The sequence below is a fragment of the Lissotriton helveticus genome, chromosome 6 (genome assembly GCF_964261635.1).
Source record: "Lissotriton helveticus chromosome 6, aLisHel1.1, whole genome shotgun sequence".
NCBI lineage: Eukaryota > Metazoa > Chordata > Amphibia > Caudata > Salamandridae > Lissotriton > Lissotriton helveticus.
Window position 1 is genome coordinate 1,035,334,110 of NC_136067.1, and position 14,546 is coordinate 1,035,348,655.

The window sequence follows — 14,546 nt, forward strand, 5'->3', positions numbered from 1 at the left end:
TTAAATCTACCTCAAGGTGTCTTCCTCTCATGATCTCTCACTACTCAACTCTACTCTGAACTCTATTCACAACTGGATGTTAGTTCACCAACTCATTCTCAATCTCTCCAAAATTGAATTCCTCCTCTTATCTAGCTCTCTCTCCCCGCCTCCTGTTCAATCCTGTATGGATCAGTTGAATTTACTCAACAGTAAACCCGTCATTGTTGACTGCGCTAAATCCTTAGGTGTCATTCTTGATAAAAGACTCAACCTAATCTCACACATCAACTCCATTGCCAAGAGCGCACGTTATCAGCTGCGCCTTCTATGAGGTATTCGTCGGTTCTTCCCGGAGAAAGACCTAAAAACCTTGGTCCAATGGCTAGTTCTCTCTAGACTGGATTATTGTAATTCTCTTCTGACGGGCCTTCCCAAATCTCACCTCTCCCCCCTCGAATCCGTCCTCCATTCAGCAGCCCACTTCATTTCAGGGTCCAAAAGAAGTGACCACATCACTCCTATCCTGGCTTCTCTCCGATGGCTTCCCATCGAGGCTATAGCTATTTACAAAACAACGTGCATCACCCACAAAGCTTTGCACTCTTCCTCCCCTCGCTATCTGGCAAATAAACAGAAATTATCTGGAGGCTCAAGACCTTCTCGGAATGCGGAAAAGTTCCTGCTTGAGCCCCCTCCTTCAAAACGGAAAAATTGATGGCACAATCGTTCTCAGGTAATGCGTGAGAATCTGGAACTCGCTTCCTTCTTTGCTCTGTGCCATCACCTCCATCCAGATCTTCAAAGCGGACCTAAAATCTCTTCTATTCCAAAGACACTTTCAGAACTAATACCCTCCTTCTCAGACCCCGCTAGGAAGTTCTTTAGTCATTGTAAATTTGTCTTATATATTTATATTTTTGTTTGTACATTCTGGGCTTGTTGTGTTTGATATTGTGTTCCTTTTGCCTGTGTTGTTTTGATTCTATGACCTGCTATTTTTTGCCAGGAAGTTTTTTAGTCATTGTAAATTTGTCATATATATTTATGTTTTTGTTTGTACATTCTGTGCTTGCTGTGTTTGATATAGTGTTCCTTTTGCCTGCGTTGTTTTGATTCTATGGCCTGCTATTTTTGTTTGTTCCATTTTTGTAACAGTTCTCTCATGTAACATAACTGGTTCTATTGTACCGTGCTCTGATACCTTCGGGTAAAGTCCGTGCTTTATAAAAATGCACTAAATAATAAAATAAACAAAGTGAGACCTATAGCCTCTGTCAATGCTTGCTTTTTGACCATGATTGTCAAGTGCCTTTATTTTTAGATGTTCAAGTTAAAGTGTCTCTTTCCAGCTGCAAAAAGGGAGGCTGTAGTAGGCCCTCCCATGTATGCGCACCGACGTGCATGAGCAGGCCTCCTCTGAGTACCGGGCCATTGCATTTCTGTGAGGTGGCCCAATTCAGCAGTAGCGGTTGCTACCAGATGGGGTGGTGGGGTGGCGGGGGGTTCGAGCGAATGAAGAAATAAAAAAATTTACTTAGCACCAACAGCCTTCTGCCACCTCTCCTCTGTCCTCTTCCTTCTTCTTGTCTCCACTCCCAGCTGCAGCAAAAAGCACCTGGGCACACAGACTCCCCTGGGCCAATCACATTGCTGCAATGCTGCGTTGTTATTGGTCTGAGCGCTGTGATTTGGCGCTCAGACCGGGACAGGGAGCCTGCATATGTTTCTCACCTGGCTCTGTAATGCAGGCTGGTGAGGAAGATTCAAAGTGCGCATGACTGTTTAGCCGACCAAAGAGCACTTAGAGAATGCAAATCACTCCTCTCCCTGCTCTGACTGCAATGGGAAAAATTAAATGATAATAACGTTACGTTATTATCATTTTATTTTTCCTTTTGACTAGTGGGGCGACGCTCCTCCGGCTTAGCGGACGAGTCGCCACTGCAATTCATTATGTTTCTCTGGGTCCCTCAACACATTTTGCAAGATCCTTTCACATTAAGGGTCTGGCTGTCATGATTCCCATTTCCCAACGAATATCTAGCCATCCAGGAGTGAACACAATTTGTGTTTGCTTTACTTAAAGCATAATGCTCAGCAATTGGAAAATTCTAAATTCAAACTATAACACTTAAAAAATAAGTATTTCAAATTAGAAGAAAACGTGTATTTCTATGCATTTTATTACAATGCATAAAATGGCGCTCAACATTTTCGCAGTTACAAAAAAAAAGGTGCACATGTAAACAGATTCTATTTTGTCCCACCTCCCACTGCCAGAGAAAAATATTTAGCGAAAGAATAACTGTGAGCTCAGGTTACCAGTTCCGTGCTCAGGGATTCTAGAGGTGATTCCCCCTGCGAAGGCCTCGCCTGTTAGCCATGTCACTCAGTGACAGCCGCCAGCACTGTATCTAAACATAGGACTTGACGAAGCCGCGTGGTGGTTGGCTTTATCAAGAACTGAAGCTCGGTATTCGCTAAAGGAGGGGTGTGATGAAAGACCTACCAAGCCCTTCACAGCATACCATTCAATAAAGTTGCTGAAATATGTGGGAAAATAGAAAGTTGCATCTATATTGAATATGACATTCTGAAACGAGAACCATAACTGAGCCAATTTCACAATACCATAAAATTCTTGGAAAAAACTCACTTGCGAAAATAGCAGGTTAATAATTAGATAAATCTCCGCAGACATCAAGAGAAGCACCTTCCACCAATTTTTAATCAGTACCACTCTGTGTGGGACCCCGAGGAGCGAGAATTTGTAGCAAAAAGAGAGGGCATTTCATTTGGCTATTAACTGTTCTGGAAATAAGGATGATTTTCAGGCACAGCCAACATTACCTCATATTCCACTACTTGAACCTGACTTTTGATTAGTGAGGGCACATTTACTTTTCCGACTTTAGGTGCGAGATCTACGTCGTTGCAAGGATCATTGTTGAAGCACTGGGGGTGCACTGTGGTCCAGATGTGCAATTTGCAGTGTTGCGTCGTTTGTGACAGCGAAAATGCTTTTTTAGGATCAAGGGCCATATGTATCAACATTCCGTTTTGCGATTCCTAAATAACGATTTTTAAGGAATCGCTATTTAGAAATCGCAAAATGGTATGTATGTAGGAAATCGCTTCTTTTTAGCGATTCCTTAAAATTCCTTAATTGCGATTAGCAAATTGCTAATCGCAATTAAGGAATAATTTCCCATTCATTTCTATGGGCCAGGAGGCCCATAGGAATGAAGGGGAAATTTGCGATTCGCAATTTGCTAAGCGCAAATTGTGAATATTTTCAAGGGTGCAGGGGTGTCTCAAGAACACCCTGCTGCACCCCTGAAAATGACATGTGTGCGCATATGGCGCACATACATTCCCTAAGGGCATGTATGAGCGTCACATGGCACCTTTTGATGTTTAAAAAAATGCTTTTTTAAATGAATTCGCAACTTACCACCAACTAGAAGTTGGTGGTAATTTGCGATTCCTTAATGGCATTTTGGAATGTTTTTTTCCTTGATACATTGCATTTAAGGAATCGCAAAATTTGCAATTCCTTAAATGCAATCGCAAAATAAGGAATGGCAAATTTAGCGATTCCTTATTTTGCACCAAAAATGTTTCATACATACCATTTACCGAAAATGGGTTCGCAAATGCCGGAATTCTGCGAATTTTGGCGTTTGCGAACCCATTATGCTTTGATACATATGGCCCCAAATCTCTTATTTAATGGCATTCATATCAGAAGAATAATTACACATCATGCCGCCTACAACCGAAACTGGGCCGGTCACATGGTTAGTCGTGGTACGTCAGCGGAAATAAAGCTCTAGGAATCGTCACATTCCACCCCAGCTGGGCAGGGTCGCAATAATGTTCTCCAAAAAGACCCGGCCCTGGTACCAGGGGCCAGGCGGCAGCAGATGCAAAGTACTTGAGGCATTAAGACGACGTTTACACAGCATGTCGCTAGCAACCCAAACCGGCCCGGCCGTGTAATGAGGAAAACTGTACATGACCTGTGCAAACTTAGGAACGTACCCCCACATGCATCAACCTATTTAGGAAGTGCAAACGGTGCGAATCGGTAAATTCGGCCGTTTGCACTTCCTAAATACGTTTTTGGGATGCATGAAACAGAATGTCAAAAATCGCTATTTTTTGCATTTCTTAAAAATGCGAATGCAATTAAGGAATCGCATTTGTGAGATTCCTTAAATGCAATGCATCATTTTTTTTTAAATTGCGAATTTTGAAATTGGAAGTGCAAATTAACACGAGGTTGACCCTCGTGTTAATTTGCGAAAATTGTTAAAAAAGCAAAAAAATGCATTTTTTAAACTTGCATGTTACAGACACACATGTCCTTAGGACATGTGTGTGTGAAACATGCACTTTAAAATACATTTCAGGGGTGCAGGGGGGGTCGTTTGGACCCCCCTCTGCACCCTTGCAATGCATCAACAAATTGCGAGTGCAAAAAAAAAAATGCAAAACGGCATTGATTCCTATGGGCCTCTAGGCCCTTAGGAATCAATGTAATGCCATTCCTTAATTGCGATTCGCAATTAAGGAATCGCAATTTCCGAAAATTAAGAAATCCTAAAAACTTTTAGGATTTCTTGATGCATAGGATTTTGCATTTCCTAAATAGCGATTCCTTAATTTTCGCTATTTAGGAAATGCAAAATCCTAGATTGATGCATGTGGCCGTAAGTCACATAGACCCCCACAGGCCGGTTTCGAGCACATCTTCCACTCAATATCTTGTTGGTGGTGGAGGAAAGCCACAGTGTAGCCAATTTCTATTAATAAGAACAAAGAAACATAAGGAGAAACATAAAACATAAGAAACCACCCAACCACCACCCCATTCCTAGCGCGTGACTAGTGGTAGACAGAGCTTGCCATTGCAGACTGCCCTCTAAGCCTATCGGACAGCTCGACAACATTCAGACACCCCTATCTTCTCCTTGAGCATCCGGTAATAATCTCAGGATGTGCAAATATGTTGGGCAAGTCAACTCTGAATTCCGTGGCGAGGATGCTAATAAATGGGGCCCATATTTTAGTATATGCCGTCGTGTCTGTATTCTTCACCATCGACAGTCCCTCCATACCCAGCAGTAGCTAAAGTTGGTGAAGCCATTGCCTATGGTCCGGAGTTTAGTCTGTACCCCAATTGGCCACCAGAACCCGAATTGCAGCATTCAAGGCAAGAGGTACCTGTTTCCCGCTCGTGGAGAGGAGTGGGAACTTGGATGCATTAGGGAGTCTTAATATTGTGTATGCAGGGAATCGGAGGATTGTAGTACTGAAGGCAGAGTCTATATCATCCAGAATGTGTTCCCAGGATCTGGTTAGCTTCGAGCAATGCCAGAGGAGGTGGAGCAGTGTACCTGGACTACCACATCCTCGCCAGTATTGGCCATTACGTTGTGTGTTCCACATCTGAATACGCAAGGGGGTGTAATACCAGTATGAAATTACCTTGTAGGCAGTGTCTGTGTGCCCTGTAGAGTGTGTTGTGTGGTGCGCTCTGTAAAATATATCTTCCCACTCTTTATCTTACAAAGTTCGTCCTAGATCTGTTTCCCAGCGGTTCTGACCCGGGGTTCTGTGGCTTTGTGGCGTCATTGACAGATAGAGATAAATCTCTTAGAGCAGCTTCTTGACATCTGCCTTAAGGAACAGCCATTTCTCAAAATGAGTCAACGGTCGTCCTGCCTTATGGTGTACATCAGGTCAAGTAAACAATGCTTCAATTATGTGTGGGTGAACCGGACGGTTTCTAACAGGGAGTAGTCAGTTTTGAGTTGGTCAAACGGGATGAGGCCTAACTGGTCAAAGAGACATCCCATGCGCCTACATCCCCTGCATTCCAACCCCCGGCAGTGCTTCGGGTCAGGCCCAGTGGGAAGTCTGGATTTATAAACATGGGTGTCATGGGCGAAGGGAATGTAGTGAGACCCGCTGCAAGGGCCACTTTGTCCCAGACTTTGAGTGTCTGGTTGCTTACCGTAGAGGAATAGAGCCTCTAAGCCCTGTGGGGTCCGGGCAGACACACCGCCCTCCAAATATGGGAAGCTGAGATCGTTTGGTCCATAATGACCCAATGTTTCTCAGTCAGTTGGCGTTTTCACTCCACCAAGTATCACAGTACGCTGTCTGGGAGTAGCATAGCAAGTTGGACACCGCTAGGCCCCCGCTTTGTTTCAACCACTGCAGAAGCTACTTCTGCAACTGTGGCCACTTCATGCCCCATAGAAAGTGTTCAATCTCCTTTTGGAGAGCGCTAACTTTGCCGGGTGGTGGGGCTAGAGGAAGCGCCTGGAAGGTGTAAAGGGCACATGGGAGGATGTTCATTTTTACAGCTGCTAACCAGCCAAGCCAAGATAGTGGGAGCCGCTGCCATTATGCTAAGTCCTTGGGAATTTGGGTGCAAGCGCTGAGTAGTTTGCAGCTGCCGTTTAGGAGAGGCTATTGGTTAATACCAGCCCTAAGTAAGGTAGGTCACCGGAGATCCACTGAAATGCAAACTGGTCTAGCAAAGGACGCTCTGTGGGAGGGACAGCAGTAAGATTTAAAATGTGTGACTTCTGCATGTTCGCCCGAAAGACCACGATTGCCCCAAACTCCTGCAGCTCTGAGACAATAGTAGGGAGAGAGACCAAAGGTTATGGAAGCATACAGACTGATTAAATGATGGTTAGCTCCGAATGGGATGCTCACTGCCTTAGTATTACCTCTCAGTCTCTGAGCGAGGGGCTCCATGTAAAGAGCAAAAAGGAGCAGGGAGAGGGGGAAACCATGCCTCGTGCCCCGCTCAATAGGGGCACGATGTTCACCCGCACCCTCGTATAGGGTGTGCTTTATATGCTCTTAATCCAACTCTTGAAGCGCATACCACACCTGAAGTGTTTGAGGGTCGTGAATAGATATGGTCCGTGCACCCGGTTAAAGCCTTTTTGGCATCGTCCACCAACAGGAGGGCTTCTTTGTGTGATCGGTGGACCTTATCTATAACATTATCCTCACACTGGTGAGAAGGGATATACCCAGCCTGGTCTGGATCAATAAGTCCAGGCATGAGGGGGTTGATGCTGTGCACTAGGACACTGGCGAAGAGCTTCGCATAATAAAAGAGATAGGTCAGTATGAGCTACAGTGCCTCGGGTCTTTTACTTGCTTAGGGAGACTGTTATCAAGGCTTGCAACATAGACTCCATCAGTGTGCCTGTGTCAGCAAAGGAATTAAAAAGGCGGGAAAGGATTGGAGCAAGTACCGGGCAGTAGATCTCATAAAAAGCCGCTCTGAACCCATCCGGACCTGGCAACTTCAAAGTCTTCAAGCGGGCGATCACAGAGATCACCTCCTCCACCGGAATAGGCTTATCTAGTGCGTCAGATTCTGTTGGGGGAAGGGGAGAGATCGCGGTGGCCCCCAGGTACACCCGGGGGTTTGTGGTAATATCAGTGTCCCGTGAGTACAGATCTGTGTAATAGGCCTGGAATATAGCCACAATGCCATCTGTGTCGAACACTTCGGCGCACACCCCTCTGGACAGATTTAACCGAGTACGCATACTGCTTACTGTGAAGCCGGTGTGTCAACATACGACCACTTTTGTTGCTACCTACATAAAATTTCTGTTTGAGCCGCATCATCGCTTGCTCTGTCCAGATCGAGGTGCTTCACCTGTAAACGCTCTCTCTCCAGCTGTCGCCAAACCAGGAGAACTCCAGTACGCTTATGAATGGATTCCAGCTCTAGAACCGAAGTTTCCAGTGCCTTCCTGTTATTCCTACATGTCTTATTTTCATTCACGCCTTTGCAATGAGTGCCCCCGGGTAACCAGTTTTAAGGCCTCCCAGACTAAGGAAAGCGCAGTAGCGCCTGTGTCGTTGAGCTCAAGATAGGCTCGCAAAGTTTCTGTAAGGGCTGCAACCGTTACCGGAGAATGTAGCAGAGTCTCACAAAGGTCCCAAGGGGTTTCTGTGTGGGAAGGGAGGACATGCATGGGTTTAGTGTGATGAGAGCATGGTATGGTAATGAGTGGGGTTCAATGGTAGAAGCAAGCATCCAATACCATGCAGACGGGGAAGCTAGAATGTGGTCTAGAGCGGTATATGTCTTGTGGGCTGCTAAATAAAATGTATAGTCCCCCTCTCCAGGGTGTTGGGCACGCAAAACCATGCGGGCCACAATCTGACAACCAGTCTAGTCTCTCTGTAGACAGGGCCCCCATGTGACCAGTTCTGTGCCCCGACCGGTCCTGGTCCGCATCCATCACTATATTCAGATCCCACCACCATGGCTGCGTCTGGAGAGTTAAGCACTTTGGCAAGAGAGTCAGTGGGAAAGGGTTCTTATCTCTAATTCGGGGCGTAGATCAATGCCACAGTGAAATGTAACGTGCCTTTAATCTCCGCAATAGTGCCCAAAACAGTGGCAGGGAAGCACCTGGAGAAAATAATATCTACACCCCCTTTTTCCTCAACCCTAATGACCAATGGTGCTGTGGGAACTGTTTAGAGGGCAATCTGTGTGTATCTTTTGAAAGTCGATGTCTTTCCTGTATCAGGCATATGTCCTCACAGGAGTGTTCCGGAGTGAGAGAACTGCAGATCTCTTAGCTTGTAATTAAGGAAACGCTGCTAATTTTTTAACGCTGTTCTTTTGAAAGTCTTTTTTTAACTGTTACCTGTAAATCTGTTTATTAGCACCTGAAATCCCCGCATCTCGCTCCCAGCGCCCCCTCACTTCCGCTTTCTGAACTTCCTGGCAGTGTCACGGTCTAGTGCTCGGAACAGGCAGCCGCGGCACAGCAGGGCTGAGTGGTGGGTGGGAGGAGTCACGGGCATATAATCATTGCCGGAGCAAGCGCGCTGATTAGAGGGCCTCACCTAGACTCACGGTGGACTGCTTGAAAACGCCGCTTAGCTTGTAATTACGGAAATGCTGATAATTTTTTAACGCTGTTCTTTTGAAAGTATTTTTTTAAACTGTTGCCTGTAAATCTGTGTATTCGCACCTGAAATCCTCGCATCTTGCTCCCAGCGCCCCCTCACTTCTGCTCTCTGCATTTCCTGGCAGTGTCACGGTCTAGTGCTCCGAACAGGCAGCCGCTGCACAGCAGGGCTGAGTATTGGGGGCGGAGGAGTCACGGGCATATAATCATTGCCGGAGCAAGCGCGCTGATTAGTGGGACTCACCTAGACTCATGGTGGGCTGCTTGAAAACGCCGCTTAGCTTGTAATTAAGGAAATGCTGCTAATTTTTTTAACGCTGTTCTTTTGAAAGTCTTTTTTAAACTGTTACCTGTAAATCTGTGTATTTGCATCTGAAATCCCCGCATCTCGCTCCCAGCGCCCCCTCACTTCAGCTTTCTGCACTTTCTGGCAGTGTCACAGTCTAGTGCTTGGAACAGGCAGCGGCTGCACAGCAGGGCTGAGTGGTGGGTGTGAGGAGTCACGGGCATATAATCAATGCCTGAGGAAGTGTGCAGCGCGCATGTGCAGTGGGCGCACCAAATGCGCGCTTAAGGCAAGCCCGTCTGCGCCCGTTCACGTCCTGCCGGGCCCAGGAACTCTGGTCCCCGCAATACATACTCCATGCAGGAGCTCCTGTCCTTAAGCCAAGGTGGGCCACCGCTGCATAACACACTTACAGCTAAGCTCAGGAGGGAAGGGCTGCTGAAACCACAAGCAAGCGGCACGAGTATAAACTACATCACACATCCCCCTCGGCCGGCAAGGCCGGCGAGTTCGCAAGGGTGTAGCTTTGCCTTGCTCAACACCCGCTCATTACAGAAGTACAGCCTCAAGGTCTTTACTCTCCTCCAAGAGGACAACCTGGACATTCTAGGTATCACGGAAATGTGGCTGGAAGAGTCCTCAACCCCGGACCTGGTAGCCGCGCTCCCACCAAATTTCACAGCTATCCACCACAACAGATCTAGTAGCTTGAAAGGGGGGGGGGGGGAGTTGCCATTCTCTACAACTGCTCACTCAAGACAGAAACCCTCTGCGCAGAAAGCATTGAGGGTGCTGATGTGCTGGGGGTTAAGTTTTGTTTCCCAAAGGACTGTTTTGTAATACTAATTGTGTACCGGCCACCACGCACGCCGCCTGAGTTCATGGAACCCTTCCTTGAATTAGGCCACGATCTACGCTCTCAGTGGGAGAGGTGTGGCCCCGCGGCCAGGGCGACTGACGCTGGAATCTGGGGATCAGGGTTCGATCCCCGGCTCCGGCGGCAGGTTAGCCCAGCACCATGTGACTCTGGGCAATAGCTCGCTTAATCTCCCCCAGCGCCTAGAGACCCTTACGGGTGATTGTGCGCTTTACAAATGTGGATTATTATTATTATTATTACTATCAGGGGGTGGTGGTGATGGGGGATTTTAATTTCCACTGGGAGAACACCCCGAAAGACAGCCAGGCAAAGCAGCTGGAAGAGGTCCTCACCTCTCTAGAACTATGCCAAATGGTGGTGGGTCCGACGCATGAGAAGGGCCACACACTTGATCTGGTTTGGTTGTCTCACCCACTGTCCAGCCCCATTGTCATCTCCCCTTGCTCCTGGTCAGACCATCATCTAATCCAGGGCTGACTCTCCCTTCCCAAGGGGGCGGCAAACGCTCGACCGGAGTGGAAAGTACTGCGTAGCTGCAACAAGATTAATGCAGATGATTTAGTAGCCACCCTACTCCACTCTGACCCATCACCGACATTGAAGGGAAATTTAGAAGTTGATAGTGCCACCCTTTCAATAAGGCTCAAAGACGCCACAGATGTCGTGGCACCAGCCCGCAGGGTCAGAATCATGAACAAAGGGAAAGGGGCACCTTGGTTCAACGAGGCACTCAGGAAATTGAAACAAACCCTTCTCCAGTGCAAGAGAGCCTGGCGCAAATCTTACGAACCCAGCGCCCAGACAGCCTATGTATCAATGTTCGCCTCCCACAAGAAGGCCATCATATTACGGAAGGCTGAATTCTACGAGACTAAGATTGCTGCAGCAGTCAATCCCCAGAAAGAAACCTTCAGGATCCTGAATGAATTAAGAAAGGACAAGGGGCAAAAATCCTCCTTTAGCCAGGAAGACTGTCATAAATTCCAGTCCTTCTTCTCTGGGACCTTTTGATGAAAATACATCGCACTCCAAAGCTTCCCTGTCCTACAGGCCCTCCCGTCCCACCCCGACGTACACTAATCCCCTAACCACCCTGCCACTACTCACTAAGGAGTCCTGACCATGCTTACTGGCGGGGTGAAATCAGGCTCACTAGTAGACCCCTGTCCACCGAAGATTTTTAAAATGGCCTTTCCGGGAATTGAGGATGAGGTGCTCTCTCTCCTTAATCAATCCCTGGAATCAGGGCTTGTCCCGGTTAGTTTCAAGGAGGCCCGTGTTATCCCACTCTTAAAGAAATCGGGCGCAGACACCACAAATCTGAAAAAGTTTAGGCCAATCTCACAGCTGCCTTTTCTGGCCAAAATACTTGAACAGCACGTTCTACAGTCCCTCTCTCACCATCTTGAAGACAATCACCTCCTAGAATCTAATCAGGCCGGCTTCAGGGCCCACCACAGCACGGAATTAGTCATGCTTTCCGTGCTGGATGATCTGAGACTCCGGGCCGATAAAAAATTGCCATGTGCCCTGGTATTGTTAGACCTATCCGCGGCATTTGACACGGTCAATCATGACCAACTACTGTCGCGGATTATGGATCTGGGAATCCAGGGCACGGCTTTTGCCTGGCTCACCTCCTTTCTTAAGGACCGTTCCCAAAGAGTCCAGTTAGCCGACCTGGTATCCAATCCGGCCAACCTTTCATGCGGAGTACCCCAGGGCTCAGCACTTTTGCCCCTTCTTTTCAATGCTTATCTACAGCCCCTGATCTCCGCACTGAATCAAATGGAGTTTCGGATTTACAACTACGCAGACGACACCCAAATCATTGTCCAGATTGACAGTTCACCATCAGCTCAACTAAAGATGCAAAACATTCTAAAATGTACTGTCAACTGGATGGCGGCAAACTCTCTAAAGATAAACCCTGATTAAACAGAGGTATTGGCGGTCACCACAGCCTCCAACCCATGGAATGACCTCTTCTGGCCAAAAGAACTTTGGCCTTTCCCAGAACCAGCTGTGGCTGTGAAAAGCCTGGGCATCAAAATCGATGCCAAGGTATCCATGGCACAACAGGTGTCAGCAGTCGTAGGAACCTGCGTTGGACTGCTGAGACAGCTGCGAAAACTGTCCTCACTCCTCACCTTTGCCACTCTTAGACGGGCGGACTCAGCCATGATTCTGTCGCGTCTGGACTATGGCAACTCTTTGTACTCTGGCATCCCACAACAACTACTGGCCAGACTACAGGTTGTCATGAATGACACAGCCAGACTGATTTTTAAAAAACCGAGACGGGCACATGCCACGCCTCTACTACACGACTTACACTGGCTCCCGGTCAGGCAGAGAATGAAGTTCAAAGGTCTCTGCATCACACATAAAACCCTGTATGGCCAAGCTGCAAGATACATCAAGGACCGCCTAACTAACTACGTCCCCAGGAGGGCGCTTCGGTCAGCAGAAGCCAACCTACTGGTATGCCCCCGCTTCAACCTGTCCTCTATGGGCAGGAGAGCGTTCTCGACATCAATTCCCCAGGTGTGGAACAGCCTCCCGGCAAACCTTCGTAAGGAAGCAAACCTTCTTCCGTTTAGGAAGAAGTTGAAGACGTTGCTTTTCTTAGAGGCTTGGGGCAATATTTATGCAGCCATCTGCCCATTCCTCCTGGCTCAGGTGCGCCCTCTATACAGCACTTAGGGCCATATGTATGAAAGTTACATTTTGCGATTCTCAAATAGCGATTTTTAGAGAATGGCTATTTGAGAATCACAAAATGCTATGTAGGATTTGCAAATAATTTTGCGAATCCTACATATTCCTTAATTGCGAATAGCTAATTGCAATTCGCAATTAAGAAATACCTCCCCATTCATTCCTAAGGGCCTAGAGGCCCATAGGAATGAATTGGAAGACATTCTCAATTTGCGATTCTCAATTAGAGAATCGCAAATTGAGAATGCAATTTAAGGGTGCCAGGGTGTCAAAAGGACACCCTGTTGCACCCCTGAAATGTGCATGAGTGCCCATGTGGCACACATACATGCCCTAAGGGCATGTATGTGTTCCACATGGCACTTTGAAAAATGCAAAAAAGTGCATTTTTCTAAGAAATCGCAAATTACCACCAACTTGAAGTTGGTGGTAATTTGCGATTCCTTGTGGCCAAATTCCACTTTTCCTGGGCCTCATACATTGCATTTAAAGAATCGCAATTTGCGATTCCTTAAATGCAATCGCAAAATAGGGAATCGCAAATTTGCGATTTCTTATTTTGTGAGGCTGTTTTGCTTACATACATACCACTTAGCTATTTTGCTATCGCAAATGCCGAAATTCGGTGAATTTCGGCGTTTGCGATCACAAAATTGCCTTCATACATATGGCCCTGAGAGACCTCTGGGTGACAATGCGCTATATAAACCTAAATTACAATTAGTGTGGTTATTAATGCCTCGTACATTGAGGGTAATTATCTTCATCTCCATGGTCTACGAGGGGAAGAGAGCTGTGAGGAGATGGGCATCTACTCCATGGAACATGTGAGGGGGCAGCCAGGGTACGCCTGTAAAGAAAACCAGGTGATGATCCATGTGTTTGTGTGTGTGTGGCCTGCCCATTAACGTGCGCCGGACAGGGTACCCTAATAACAAACCTTTAACCCCCACCAACATCAAAGAACAAATATAATTAGGAACAAAGGTAAGTACCTTGTAGTCCATTGCAATTGGAAATTCCAAAGGAAAGGGGTCAGCCAAGGCATAGTGAATCATCTGCTAGGAAGTAGTCTTGTCGCGCCCGCCCTCATCCCGCTAGGCTCATCCTTACAAATAAAGCTCTTCCACAGTTCCTTAGGAGGGGGGTCATTGTCTTCTTTTCCTTCCCCGGAGAGGCCGTGCAGCACCGCTGACCTCTTCATAGCAAGGGTAGCCGGGTCAGGGTGGTGACGCTCAAGCTGGTATCCGTGTTGCGCCCCTCTGCGATTTCTGCTGAATGTGTTGTCTCCCGTAGGTGATTGTCGAGACTCCTGCTCTTTGAGATCCAGGCCCAAAACTTTACAGGTTTTTGTTAGAGAATGCATCTGTACTTTAGTACTTTATTGATGAACTGCACAATTACTTAAAATCTTTCCAGCATAAAAACTTAATGAACATCCCCCCCCCGACGTGCCCCATCCACACATAAAAAGTAGATACCACTTTGAGTTAAAATACTGACAATTAATACTGCTTAGTTGTCCAGAGCAGAGTTCTTTTAAAAAGAGGAGAATATTGGACACTCCAATGTTCCACAACAGATGAAGAGAGGCGCATAGAAGTTCGGTAGAATCAATTCATACACCAAAGCCGGTTGACGATAGGTGGGTTCCTCGTTGGGCCCTTAGACCAACCCATATTAGATGACTGGGGCCAATGAA